Here is a 15,485-nt window from a genome sequence, read left to right as displayed (position 1 = left end):
AGAAAATGATGGAAATTATTTTGATGAACAGCATTTAAGATTTCTTTAATAAATAAATGTTTTTCGAAGGCAAACAAAATTTTGATTACTTTTCAGTACCCCTAATATTTTATATTTTGTATAAAATCTTAAATTTGTTCAAGTAATATTTTACGCCAATCAAGCGACGATATTGGTTAAATAATTTTATTCTTCGATCGTTTTGACAGTTTGAGAGTAGTCATTATTTACTTACGAGTAAAGATTTTTGGATGGATGTTTATCATTTAATGTTATTCTTTTTAAGTTAAATACAGTGGGTTTCAAGTCCAATATTGAATGTTTATTAAAAAATTTGGTGATAAAGATAATTTAGTCTGTTACTTTTATAGACCACATTATTTTAGAATTGTATAAATAGAAACTGTTAGTTACTTGTTGTTGTAATGTTAATTGCATCCATTTTGTTAATTTGACTAAATTATATAAATCTGACTTCCATGGGAAAGTTGAAGAACTTTGAGATTAGGGATTTTAGAAAATTGGGAAGTTGGAAATTTAACAAGTTGGGAATTTGGAAAGTTTAAGAATATGGAGAGATGAAAAGGGGATAGTCATGAGATTGAAAATGTGGAAAGTGCATGTTTGCAAATTTTTAAATTTAGAATTTTAGTAATATGGAAAGGGGAAATTTAAAAATTGAAAACTATAGAAATTTAGAAAATGAGGGATTGGGAAATTTTAGAAATCTAGAAATTGTGGAATTGGGAAATTTGAAAATTTGGAAATGTAGAAATTTAGAACTTCAGATATTCGAAATGTACAAATTTAAAAATTAAAAATTTTGAAATTTTGAAAATTAAAAATTTTGGAATTTTAGAAATTTAAAAATCCAGAAATTGGGAAGTTTGGAAATTAAGAAATTAGAAATGTAGAAATTTAGAACTTCAGATATTAGAAATGTAAAAATTTAAAAATTTAAAAATTCAGAAATTTTGAAATTTTGAAAATTAAAAATTTTGGAATTTTAGAAATTTAAAAATCCAGAAATTTGGAAGTTTGGAGTAAGTTAATAAGTTTTACAATAAATTAATAACTTCATAAATACATACGTATTCAGTAATACATTTGATAATAATCTGTGTTTGTTCTCGTTAACAAACACCTTAACTAGATAACAATGTTTAAAATAACAAAATACTTATAACTACGATGTTTCCAGATTATAGTCAGCAGATTGTTGTAATTATTAGTTCGAATAAAATGAAGTAAATTGGTCACTAACGAGGATGTGGTCATTAAGTGTAATAAGTATATGTACCTTAAGCAATTTTACTTGTGTTTTATAGAATCAATATTCGGAAACTGCAGAGAAATAGTCAGACACTTTGGTGCATTTTATGCAAGTTTATGCAGCTTAAAAATATAAGATGTTATAAGTTTCGACCGTTATAAGTTATAAGTTATAAGTTATTAACTTTCGATAAGTTTTAGTATTAAATACTTTTTATTTCGAAACTAACTAGTATTTATGACACTTTTCACATTTTTTTATTATTTAGAGAATTTCTAAATGCTTTAGTGACAGACATACTAAAAATAATATCTTATTTATTTTTTCTCTGAAATAATTTTGATATTGTAATTCGACATATATTATTGTATGTAACATACATTTATGTTTCACATATGCCACATATTCCACATATTATAATCATTAATTACAGAAATTCAATATTTATACAGTTTTATGTGATATTTAAAATATTACACTTCGAACATATATTTAATTTTCTTTTTAAACTTATCTTTTGATCTTTTCACAAATTCATCTGTTTTTTCTTGTTTAAATATAAATATTTTAATCTTTAAAAAATGAACAGTTATGTTTTAACATCTTTTATTTGTTATGAAATGATACAGAAGTGCAGGATTTTCTTTATATTTCTTTTAATAACCCTTCCTGTAATATTTCTCTTTACAATCTTTTCCATTCTTACGTACTTTCACAAATATTTATCCTATGGTTTCATTCAATAGCGTTTTTCATCATTTTGTCAAGTGATCCAATAATATTTGCAACAATATATTAATAATTCAAATGTTGTATATTATAATACATATTACAAATTATTGTAAAATGATTTGCAAAATTTTTAAAAACTTGATAAACTAAACTGTATTTAAATAAATAAAATTACACATATTTGGCATGCATTTATACAATACATGGAGAATATAGCATTCGGTACATTTCTTCGATTTTATATTTTATTACTTAAATTTTAACTTGGAATGAAACATGTTATTTCAAAATCACAAAAATTTAAAAAATAATTTGAATTATAATTAAAACTTGCTGTAATATAATTTAAAATCACTGTATTATAAACGAAGCAATACAAGATAATATATGTATATAGAAGTTTCATTGTTGTCCATTTTTAATTGATTTAACAATTTCTACTTCAGTAAAATTAGTTAAATGCTATTCCATTTGAATAGTAGAGAGCAGGCATTATTTTGCAAATGTGCAGTCTAAAGAAATTGACACTATGAAATATTGAATGAATGAAAATCACTCTTACAATACTTGCTTATAACGGTAACAATGATCAAATAGTCAATTATCAAATGTCAAAAGACCTTATGGTAGAAATAGGTATATTTATGCACATTTTTAGATCTACGATGAGCTGTAAGAAAATGATATCGCTGAATTAATGTAACAACTATGAAGTGGGGTAAATGCAGACTGGTTTTTGTAAAGTTGGTATTTAAACGTAAGTATTTTCAGTCTGCTATGTAAATACTTAACGCTGTCGATATCGAACGCTTTGCACAATTATTACGATTTAATTAATATTAACTAGGACCTTAATTTTCCTTGTACATTTTGATTTTGATAGGAAATTGTTTAGAATGTCAACTATTCTGCACTTTCCCCGAAAATGGGGTAAGAGCGTAACTTGAAGTTATATACTTTGAAACTTTATTTCATGTGCAATGGGACAAGAGCAGAATTATTAACAAATTTGCTATAAAATGCTTTTTACTGCATTATGCAAGTACTCTATACTGCAAACAAGTACTCTTAGCTGAAATATAAAAGGGGATATAGTGAAACAAAACAAGGAAACAAACATACTAAATGGAGAAATTTCGCTCATATTGTAATAAAAATAGCCTGTATACGCACTTGCCTCGTTTACAAACTTACCCCACTTCACCATATATGAAAAGTCAAAAAATTAATCGTGGAGAAGTGATTCAACTTCAAGAATAATTTTAAGTTCAAATTTGAAAGATATCTTTTGACGCCTCATGGTAGAAATAGTGTTAAAAAGTTCCTTTCATAAATAATTACGACATCTAAAAATATACTACTAAACAATCTTGTTCAGAACACTAATATCATTTTAAAATAAGTTTCTTAATTGCTCACCAATTTTCATATACTTGAAAAAGTATGTCGGAGGTTGGTACAAAACGAAAGACCAAAATAACCGTCGGTTTTTTTAAGAAAAATACAATTATGAGCTTGTTAGTATAATAAGTAGTTCTTCCGCGATTCTGGAAACAAAAACTACGTTGTTTGACCAGAGACTGTACATCCTGGTACGTTTGATTCGACATTGCAGACCTTGGAGAAAAGCATGGCCTCTTCAAGGTTTTACCGATACTCTGCAATCCCATTAACAACTAATTTTCGCACATTTTGCATTGTGAGCGGACAGACATCGCATATGGCAACTTAATTCTCGTACTCTTCATTATGGTCTCGAACGTTCAGCTTTTATCATTTGTTGCATATGCGATCGATATTATCATTATTATCTTATTGAAGGCTACACATTGTTATCGATATGACTTTTTAATAGTTATTATATTCTTTAATAAGGTAAATATCATAGTGATTGAAGGATTCAGGAGGCAGTTAAGGTAATATTGTAATTTCTTTTACTTGCAGACAATGTAGAATTATTGTTAAATGTTATTTATACTAAATAAGTACTAGATAATTATTCAATAACTATTAAATAATTATTCAATAATTACTAAATAATTACTCAATGATTATTTAGTATAAATGTTATTTGTTTAGTTTAGTATAAATGTTTAATATGTTATTTATACTAAATAACATTAATTATAACTAAATTATCCAAAAGGGCAAAAGTTTTACTTTCACAAAAAAATAATAAGAATCACTTGTAAAAGAAAAAGTTTTAAATTAATCAAAATCTGCTTTGTACATGACCAAATAATTAAACGAACAATTAGATAAAAATATTTTGTGGAAAGAAAATATTTTTTTATAGTAAATTCATTTAACGAATTGCAATGAGATTTCCTCCTGAGTTAATTTTGGACCATGAAACCTCTCACCGGCAATGTGTAACGAAGTTTAAAGGTTTCCTACTGCACAAACATCTTTTTGTGGGTAGTTTTTACTTTTCTTTTCCTTTAGTATTTTGGAGAATTTATGCCACTTTATAATGTAAGAAAAGTGATTAAAAGTACATTATAAAATGTTAGGTTATGTTGATATTATGGCGGGTGTCGAAATAAGCAGAACCATATTTTTGTATGGTTATTATCAACATATTTATATTTTATATACTTATGATGGACATATTATTTAAATTTTATATAGTTATGATGGACATATTATTTACATTTCATATAGTTATAATTACCATATTATTTACACTTCATGTAGTTATTATTAACGTATTACTTACATTTTGTATAATTACTATTAACATGTATATTATTAAATATATAGAATGAAAAACATAATTAAATTCGTTTAATATTAAAATCACTGATGTATAGTACTTCGTATCCTTTAAATTCCTAATTTATATAGTAACTTACATATACGACATATAAATTACATTTATTTTCATTTTTATAACATTTAACACTTTTACCTGTACCATTTAATTTTATAGTTTAAACTAAACGCGCAACAGTCTTTGTTCTTCAAAGAAAAAAGTCTATGTGTCACATACTGTAACTTATATGTATCATCCACTTTCTCTTATTGTCTTCTATATGTACATATTTGACATGCTTGGTCATTATCAACAATCGATTCAGCTGAGAAAACCTGATATAGATAAAACTGGACTTGAGCTTTACTCCTCCATAAATTACGTTCTCGTTGTGTATCTGTCGCAAAAAAAAATTGTCATACATTTTTCACTACTAAAAAATTATACTCATTTTACCTTACGTTATATTTAATAAGCGCAATAAGAAGTAAACTAAACAATTTATTTTTTAAATAAAATTTATCAAAATTTTCTCCATACCTATACACCAGTAATAACATTTGATTTGTCTCTCATTTTAAATCCCATAAACGTTCAACACAAATACCTCAGGTTTCCTCAGAAACAATTTAGTCAATTTTAATAAAAAGATCATATCAGATAAAAAGTTTCTAAGACCTGATATTTTACCGTGTTTTGTAATCCTGCACAGCAAACTTTTTACGATAATAATTGGGTTCGCCTAAATAATTCTATCGCAGATAAACTTCTCTTTTTTCGTCTAAAAAATATAAACAACAAGTTCTTATTCTTGACGAAAAACATTGCGTCAATTATGATTTCATGATTTTTAACATTGGTACACATTTGTTTCAATTAGCTGTTTTTTCTGCTTGGCCTTTTATTCGTTTCTTGCTTATATTTGTTGTTTTTTCGTTATTCTATTTGACTTTTACCGTCGAATCTACTAGAGCATGACCAACGAACACGAACAAAAAGAGGATTCCGAAAGCTGCATGACGTATATCAAGATCATAGTATAATCTGTTGTACCGTTTTACTTTTTCACGTTGAAGCGATCGTAAGTAATGAATAACCTGGAATTTTTATTGTTCTACGCTTGTTTGCATAACGATACTTTCGTGTTTAAAATTAAATGGCTGTCGTTAATCTCTTGGAATGCGTGCTGTCTTTACTTTTATGCGTTTCTGAACGCAATTTAAAACTAAACGTAATGACATAGTGTTTTATACGCATATTGCGCGTTCAAGTCTCTGTAAAACATTCGTTGCATTATAGTTCATAAATTAAACATGAACAAGAGATTTTCATTGTACGTTAAAAAACGAAATTGTATTTTCGTGTAGGTACCTTCAATCTGTTTTAGCGATGCATTTATTTCTATAGAAATTTTTAGAATTATTTTAAGTATTTTTAGAATTTTGGGGATTTTGTAGAACTTGGAATTTTGGGATTTTTTAAAATTTTCAGAATGTTGGGATTTTTTAGAACTTTTGGAATTTTTAGAATTTTAGAACTTTTTAGAATGTTTAGAATGTTTAGAATGTTTAGAATTTTAGAATTTTAGGTTTTTGTAGAATTTCGGGATTTTTTAGAATTTTTAGAATTCTTAGAAATTTTTGAAACTGGGTTTTTGTAGAATTTTTAGACTTTTGGGATTTTTTAGAATTCTGAGTTTTTGTAGAATTTTTAGACTTTTAGGATTTTCTAGATTTTTTAGAATTTGCAGAATTTGTAGAATTTGAATTTGAATTTCAATAGAATTAAATTTGAATAAAAAAATATTCTCCGTTTGAATGATTGTTTGAATCGTCTGATCGATTGAAATTAGAATTAAAATTAAAGTACGCAATTTTAGTACAATCATTTCTATATTGGAATTGAAAAAAAAATTTTTCTAAACAATATATGATCATAAAATGTACAATTAGTTAATAACTACAATTAATAAATATATTTGCAATAATTGATACTTGCAAGTTGGAGATTATTATCTTGACCATAGACTGTGAAGCATAAAGGACCGACATATGCGGGCGAGGTAAATTAAATTCTAGCCCTTCGACTGCTTTCCATTCAATTGATTCAATTGACGGAAAAAACCTTAAACAAATATACATTAAAGAATTCCCACGATCAATATAACGTACGACACAATAGAAAGCTTGCAAATCTAATGGAGATTGCTTTAATTTTAAATTAATTGCGCGGGAAAAGTGGTTTCATGATCGTATTAAATTTTGTTCTGATTTTATATGTGTAAAAATATCAGTGGTTGCTGAAAGTATATTACTTTATTATCAGAAAGGTTAAATTTATTTTACAAAATTGTTTAGGATAAAACTACATATTATACGTTCTTACATTTTAATTTCTAAATAACGGTTTTTAATTTTTCAAATAATAGCTTTTTACTGGGAAAGACATTTGTATGAAATTCTAGGTATATTTTGAGTGTTATAAGTATTAATATTTTAGTTCGTAACTTAATTTATTGCTTCAATTTTAAGATAAGAATTGCGCGGGAAAATGATATTTTTATGATTTGTATTTAATTTTGTACTGATTTTACGTAAAAACAGTGTTTTCTAAAATTATGATGACTTTATCTATTGAATAATTATTTAATGAAAAACTACTTGGATTACTGTAAAACTACGTTTTATACATTCTTACATACATTAATTTCTAAATGATGCTTTCTAATGTTTAAAACAATAATTTTTTATTAATGAATACGTTATTCAATGTAAATTCTAGTTATTATATAAATTTAACAAATATTAATACTTCAATTTCTGTTTTTTTTTTTTTTTCATATACCAGCAAAACCTAACCTAACCTAAATTCATTATCTAATCCCATTTTCAACCATAATACACTAAAAATATAAAAAATAAGAATTTGGCAGTTTGTAGGTTAATAGATATATTTACAATAATTGATACTTGTAAGTTGGAGATTATTATTTTGATTATAGACTGCGTAAAGTAGACATAGTTTGTAACTGAAATATTAATATTTTAATATTTTTAATATTCCATATTAATATTTTAATATTTTTAATATTTCATATTAATGTTTTAGTATTTCACGAAATATTAATATTTTAACAATTTAGCAATCTATTCCATAAGATATAAAATTAACACAGAATTTAATATTGTTCAAGAAAATTGTTCTTATATTCATCTTTAATTTTGTACCAATTTTATCAGTATTTTAATACACCAGTACTTTTGCAAATTATATTAACTTTATTATATAACATAAAAGGTTAAGTTTATTTGAAAAGATTGTGCAGAATAATACAAGACATAATTTGATACATTCTCATACTATTATTACTAAATGCTCTCTAATTTTCGAGACGATAATTTTCTTTCACTACAGAAGACATTATTATAAATACAGATTCTAACAAATATTAACATTTTCCTTTATAATTACTGATTTTTTATTATTACTAAACACTAAGTAATAATAATGCAGTAAATTAGTCAAAAATTATTTTATCGCACATCTATAGAATTTTGTTAAAATTACGTCACTAATATCTTACAATCATTTTTCTTATCGTAATAAACTTGATAGACGATACAGATCTTGTTATACTAAAGTACATACGTTGTTACATAAGTAAATAGACTATTACTTCAACTAGTTGTCGTATTTGACGTTCATTTTTGCTAGTTTTCTACGTAAACTTGTCAATATTTGCCGCAAGTGGACTATTGTGTACTTTATTTGAAGGATTTATTGTCTGTAACTCGTTCATTTCAGGCCATGGATATTCATTAATTATTTACTGCATATTTGTAACTATTATACTGTCAGTTACTGTTATGCTGTCATGTATTATTATATTAATAACAATATCATTGACTATCAGATTATTTTATAAATAATAATGTTTCATATTTCACATATCTGACGTCGAACTTTTGAAACTTTAGGAATTTAACATTTTCAAATTTTTGAACTTTATAACTTTGTATCTCTTGCAATTTTCTAAATTTAGAACTTCGAAATATTCTAAATTGGAATATTTGAAATTTTGAAATTTTGAGTTTTCAATATTTTTTGTATTTTAGAAGTTTAAAACTTTGGAATTTCGGAACTTTTAGCTTTTTATGTTTCTAAAGTTTTAGAAATTTAGAGCTTCGAGTTTTTGGAATGTTAAATCTTAAAAATTCTGGAAGGTCAAATCTACAAAATTTTTTAAATTTTAGAAGTTTGGAACTTTGTAATTTCAGAATTTTTAGTCTTTGAGATTTTTGAAAGTTCAAAATTTTTCAACTCCAGGGTTTAAGAGTTTTGGGATTTTTGAATAATTTATAAATATTAAGACTTGGTGTCTCGAGATTTTTGAAATTTCAGATGTTTAAATCTTTGAAATTTTCAAGTTTCGAAACATTGCGACTTCTGAATTTCTGAATTTTGAGCATGAGATCTTTGGAATTTATGAATTTAAGAATTCTACAATTCTAGAAACCTTGAATTTTTGGAGCATCTTGAAATTGGTACTTTGTGAATTTAGATATTTGCTATTTAAAAGTTTGTTGAACTTTGGGACGTTGGCACATTAGAATTTCATGATTCTGAAACGCTGGAACTTTGCAGGTTTGGAGGCTGCAAATTTTAAGACTTTTAGAACCTTGTACTTTTTAGATTTCTTAACTTTAGAACTCTGCAAATTTCGAATTTCAATATTTGTTGAAGTTTGCAAGTTTGGCATTTTAGAACCTTATAAGTTTGAAATGTGGGAATATCGTAATCTTGGAACCTAAAGATTTTAGAACTTTTGATATCTTAGGTTTTAGAGCTTTTAAAATTCAGAATTGCAGCTTTGGGAGATATGATCCATGGTAATTTTTCCAATGAAAAATTTCCGTACCCTGTTTTTTTAATACCTTCCAGCTTATTTTATTTGACACTATATTTAATCTGTCACTATAACAATATATGAAAATTACGGATTTTAGATTTCGTATATTCAGTTACAAAAATTATCAAAAAGCTTTTCTCCAAATGTATGTCAATCATCATCAAGATAAAAAATCATAGTATAAACTAGTTTTCTATTAATCATTTATTTATTTATTTTTATAGTTTCAATTTAAATATGTAGTCATTAAAAGAAAATCTAAGATTAATGATTAATGTAGCCTTGGTTGCATAGATACAGCTGATGGAACATTGTATCTACCTTCTACCACAGACAAAAATAGACATTAAAGCCAATTCCGATTTTATGTGGGATAACGAGCAAAATCCTACTGACAACGACAAAAAAATCATATCTTACATAATGCACCAAAATGACTGAATATTTCTCCACAATTTTCAAATATTGGTCCTATAAAACGCATGTAAAATTGCTGGAGGTAAATATACTTATTATATTTAATGATCACATTCTTGAAAAATAATCTTGAAAAAAAATTCTTGAAAAAAAAACTTGAAAAATAGTCTGGAAAGTGATCAACTGCAACTTTGGAAATTGTTAACTTTTCAAATTTGTAAACGTTAAATTTTAAAGTTCTAAAATTTCTTCACTTTTAAATTCTCAAGTTATCCAGTTTCTCAGATTCTTCAATTTTCACCTCTCTACATTCCTGACACAAAAAAAACATAATCAATAAATATACAAAATTTTACAAAATATAATCTGTAACGTAATTTATACTTTTTGTTTGTACTTTATACAATAGCGAAATAATATATTATTTCAAAATATTTTTATTATAATAAAAGTATTAATTTAAAAGTATTAATATAAAATATTTTATTATTTATTAATATAAAATATTTTATATTTTATTATAATAAAATATTTTATATTTTATATTTTTATATTTTATATTTTATATTTTTATAATAAAATATTTTATTATAATAAAAGTATTTTGAATTAAATTATCGAATGGGGATAAAATGACCTAAAGTTAATTTAAACAATCGTTCCGATTAGAAACCAGGTCAAAATACGCAAAAACTCAGTATTGATTTTTACTATATAAATATTGCATGACAGCTGCTTTTTCTTTAGGATACAATGGTCATCGACCACTAGAGATACGAAAGAGCAAACAAGCGACAGAGCCTCGAAATCAGTGAAGAAATGAGTCCAATAAGCATGTCCGTTTCCTTTGTTAAATGCTTCGAGTTACTAAATTATTACATCTTTTATATCATTCGTATACAGTACAATCAAACTTTTATTCAATTTCTATAACTTTTCTTGTAAACAGTCATTTTTACATATAATTACAATTATGTTTCTTGCATTAATGGTAACGTATAAAAATTACATTTTTGTAGTGGATTTATTTTATTTGGATTTACTCGATTTATTGCAAATTTGAATAAAGAATAGTAAATTCTCCTGTTACAAAATTTGTAAATTCTCAAAAGTTATAATTTTCAAATTTAAAGGTTATCAATTTAAAAATGATTGAATTTAAAACTTTTCAAATTATTAAATTTCTGTAATTCCTAAATTTCCAAATTTATTAATTCCCAAATTCCCTAGTTTTCGCATTCCCAAATTTTAAAATTTTTAAGTTCCTAAATTGCTTAGTTCTTTAATTCCCAAGTTTTCAAACTCCCAAATTTCCATATCTCAAAATTTTTAAATCTTCTTCTTCCAAAATTCCCTAGTTCTTTAATTCTCAAATTTCAAAATTGCCAAATTCCCGAATTCTTAAATTTCCATATCTACAAATTTCAAAATTCACTAATTCCTAAATTTCTCAGTTCCTTATTTCCCGAATTCCCAAATCTCCAAATTCCCAAATTCTCAAATACTCAAACTCCTAAATTTCCATATCACCAAATTTAAAAATTCTCTTCATCCAAAATTCCCTAGTTCTTTAATTCCCAAATTTCAAAACTGCCAAGTTCCCGAATTCCAAAATTTCCATGTCTCCAAATTTCAAAATCCACTAATTAATAAATTTCTCTATTCCTTAATTCCCGAATTCCCAAATTCCCAAACTCCCAAATTTCCATATCTCAACATTTTTAAATTCTCTTCTTCCAAAATTCCCTAGTTCTTTAATTCTCTAATTTCAAAATTACCAAGCCCCCGAATTCATAAATTACCATATCTCCAAATTTCAAAACTCTGTTCTTCCTGAATTCCCTAGTTCTCTCATTCCCAAATTTCAAAATTTCTCTCAAATGCTCAAATTCTTAAATTCCCAAATTTTTCTTAAAACATGAAAAAAGTTTCTCAGAAAATGCAAAAGAATAATATGGCATAGTTCAATAGTCATCATTTAGGCTACACTTTTTCTTTCAGTTTTTCTCCTACAATCATTCGCATACTTCACGCTATTCTTCTCTTCGTACGTTCAATTATTCCGCCAACTTTTTACCATTTTTCTTCTATTCAATGCACTGTATAACATGTTGTAACACGCCTTTTTTATCACACAAATCCACACGCCGCTTTTTGTCGTTTTCTGTGATACGCTGCTTGACGAGAGCGCAAGACACGTAATAATACGAGACAATATATTGTACACCGCCACAGACTTCAAGGACACGTTCGTTGCATACGCCCACGAAGAACAATGTCGAAATGCTTGTGACGAGATATACACAAGTTCAAAAATTCAGAAAATCCAAATTCTTAAAGTTTCAAAACTCAAAACTCTGAAGTTTAAAGGTTTAAAAATTCTCAAGATACAAAATCTCAAAGTTCAACAAATTCCAAAAATGAAAAATTCTAGGGATCCTAATTCTTAAATATCCAAAATTCAAAAAAAAACCATCCAAATCTTAAAGTCCAAAAATGAGGAAAAAAATAAAATTCCTAAAGTTTCATAATTTCAAACAAAATTCTATAGATAAAATATTATTAATGATGTGTGCAAATATTTCTACATTAAAATGAAGTTTAAGAAAGTCTCGCCAAAATCAACAGGTTGATATTATACTGATTAAACATTATATCCTTCAATGTTTTTTAATTAAATACATATAATATAATTTGCAATATAAATCAAATTTATGTATTATGTGCTTGATTTCTCAGATATAAGCATTAAATAGGCAAAATTAATATATGCTTTTTATACTTATTTAGCTGTTATACTATCTTAGGCTTTTTTACTTTATTAAACAAGTAATAAAGCACTTTATAATTCCATGAAAAAGTGTGTTGATTAATTATTAATGAAAGTAACAAAAAACCTAAATGCAATATTGCATATTCGTAAAAATATGAATAGAATATTGCACATATTTAACATTCAAACTTAGCAAAAATTTGAAGCTTTTAGTACAAATTTTGCATAAACATAAAAATTGATTTTTTCATTATGCAATTCCTTAATAATTAAGCATTTCTGTTATTTAAATTGTAATAGTACTTTATATGTGTGATATTATAAACTTTACATTGTGATAAATGTAAAATAAAATTGTTTAACATTACATCTTTCTAAAAATGAAATTTCTTTTCTCCTCCATTGAAACTGCAACAAACGAACCGGATAAGATTGCAGATAATTACCTTGCTACTGTGTCTATGTTAATAAACTGCAAGAACTGATAGTTGTAGAAAGTGATACGATCAGTGCAAAAATAAATCACGGCTGGGAAACATAAGTAGTACTCATTATTATTCGTAATATATGTACACTAACCGAGACGTATATGAATCTGACAAATGCGACCGTGAGAAATTAACACAAAGGTTTAAATAGAGACATTGAGAAAATGGCGAATTTAGAAAAACAATTTATACTACTGTCACAAGAATTTAACGAAAATTATTGTGAATAAAATGTATAATATTTTTTATTTACTTTCATATTATCATTACACATAATTTCTTGTCAAAAGTTTAATATTTTACTATTATTTGCTTTTTTATTTTATTTTTAGTTTATTTTTATTTTATTTTATGATATAAATCTTTAAATTTCAAGGAGTACTTATTTTATTCTTTAATCCTTCCTCTGAAAATTAGTATAACATTTAATTCAACTTCTTGTAGAAGTAGCAAAATAAATCATTACAAAACAAAAATGAATGCTGTTTATTGACACTCCCGAAAATCTTATTATCTAATTGATGAATAAACAGTAGTTGTTCCAAAAATTTAAAGTGTGCCTTTGTTTGCAATCTTTTATTCTTTACATACACTTATTATCATTATCTTCACATACGTCTTGTTAAATACATTTCCAAACAAACTTAAAATAGCTTTCCACAAAGTTACTTTCCACAAATTTATTATAGAGAAACAATTGTATAAATAAAAAATTAATTAAACAATGTACCTAAATAATACGTAAATTATTTATACATAATGAATAATAATACATAAATAATTCATATCATACAACAATTAATGTATACATATACATACAGTACATTCTTATGTACTGTATAAATAATGTATTATTTACTATATAAATAATCTCTACAATAAATATATGTATACATAATATACATATATTATTTATACAGTAAATAGTAACGTATTGTAACAATACATTACCCGAAATACAAATTAAGTAACCTATCCTAAACACATACAGCAACAGAAGTACACAAAGAAAGAAGTACTGAAAGATTTCTATTCATCCATAACCGTTGGTACTTCAATTTTGTAATATTCATCATTTAATGTTATCAAAGCAAATGTGTTTATCTTATAAAAACGCGGTTACATCTAGAACGAAGATATTAGACTCAATTGAATTAAAAGAGCACACTGATGCTCGTTTAACTTAATTATCTTCGCACAGTCATATCGCGTTAAAGTCAACATCGTTAGGGTATCAAATTTTGCTAAATTAATTGACCCTGTGCACATTTTTGTAACAGAATGAATACAATGATACATGTATTTTTATTATAGTTTGTAGCTTTCATTTATTTTTTAATTCGACGAATTTTAGGTTGTCTTTGTTAATGTTAGGTTAGGTTTGGTTGGACTAAATATAACTACCGCGTAATTTGATCGTAATTTTTAAAGATTTTAAGTTTATATGTTTAATTTTTTGAAACTTTCATTATTTAATTATATATTTTTTTATCTAAATTGTATATTTTGGTAGAATTATTTCTGCAATGCTAAAAGTATGTACTCTTCTTGTACTGTTTGAAATTTTGTTTTTTAAAAGATATTGTTATAAAAAACACCTTTATTAAAAATTAAAGACGACATTAATACTTTTTGTATATTTCACCCCTTTTTGTACAATTTTACACATTTTTAAACTTCCAAAAAAAAATAATAAGAAAATAATAAATGAATTCCTTCCTACATTACAAATTCATTACAAGAAAAGACATATTTTCAATACAATACAAAAATAATACAAAATTACAATTTTGGACGACAAAATCATCTTTTGCTGATAAAATACACTATCTCATTCATAATGAAATACACATATTAGTTATTAAATTTTATTATATAAGGTGAAGTGGGGAAACGCGGCAAGTGCGTATACAGGCTATTTTTATTACAATATGAGCGAAATTTCTCCATTTAGTATGTTTGTTGCCTTGTTTTGTTTCACTATATCTCCTTTTGTATTTCAGATATGAGTACTTGATTGCAGTATAGAGTACTTGCATAATGCAGTAAAAAGCATTTTATAGCAGATTTGTTAATAATTCTGCTTTTGCCCCATTGCACATGAAATAAAGTTTCAAAGTATTTAACTTCAAGTTACG

The 15,485-nt window shown here is 25.5% G+C and overlaps 1 protein-coding gene across 3 annotated transcripts in view; it reads left to right on the top strand.

Moving 5' to 3' along the window:
* The window catches only part of axed (BTB/POZ domain-containing protein axundead), a 60,266-nt gene that overhangs the window by 20,137 nt on the left and 24,644 nt on the right, over positions 1 to 15,485 (top strand). The window lies entirely within an intron of this gene.

Source organism: Megachile rotundata, chromosome 3 (assembly GCF_050947335.1).
Source record: "Megachile rotundata isolate GNS110a chromosome 3, iyMegRotu1, whole genome shotgun sequence".
NCBI lineage: Eukaryota > Metazoa > Arthropoda > Insecta > Hymenoptera > Megachilidae > Megachile > Megachile rotundata.
Note: the sequence above shows the minus strand (reverse complement) of the source record. Positions and strands in the feature narration are given on the sequence as shown.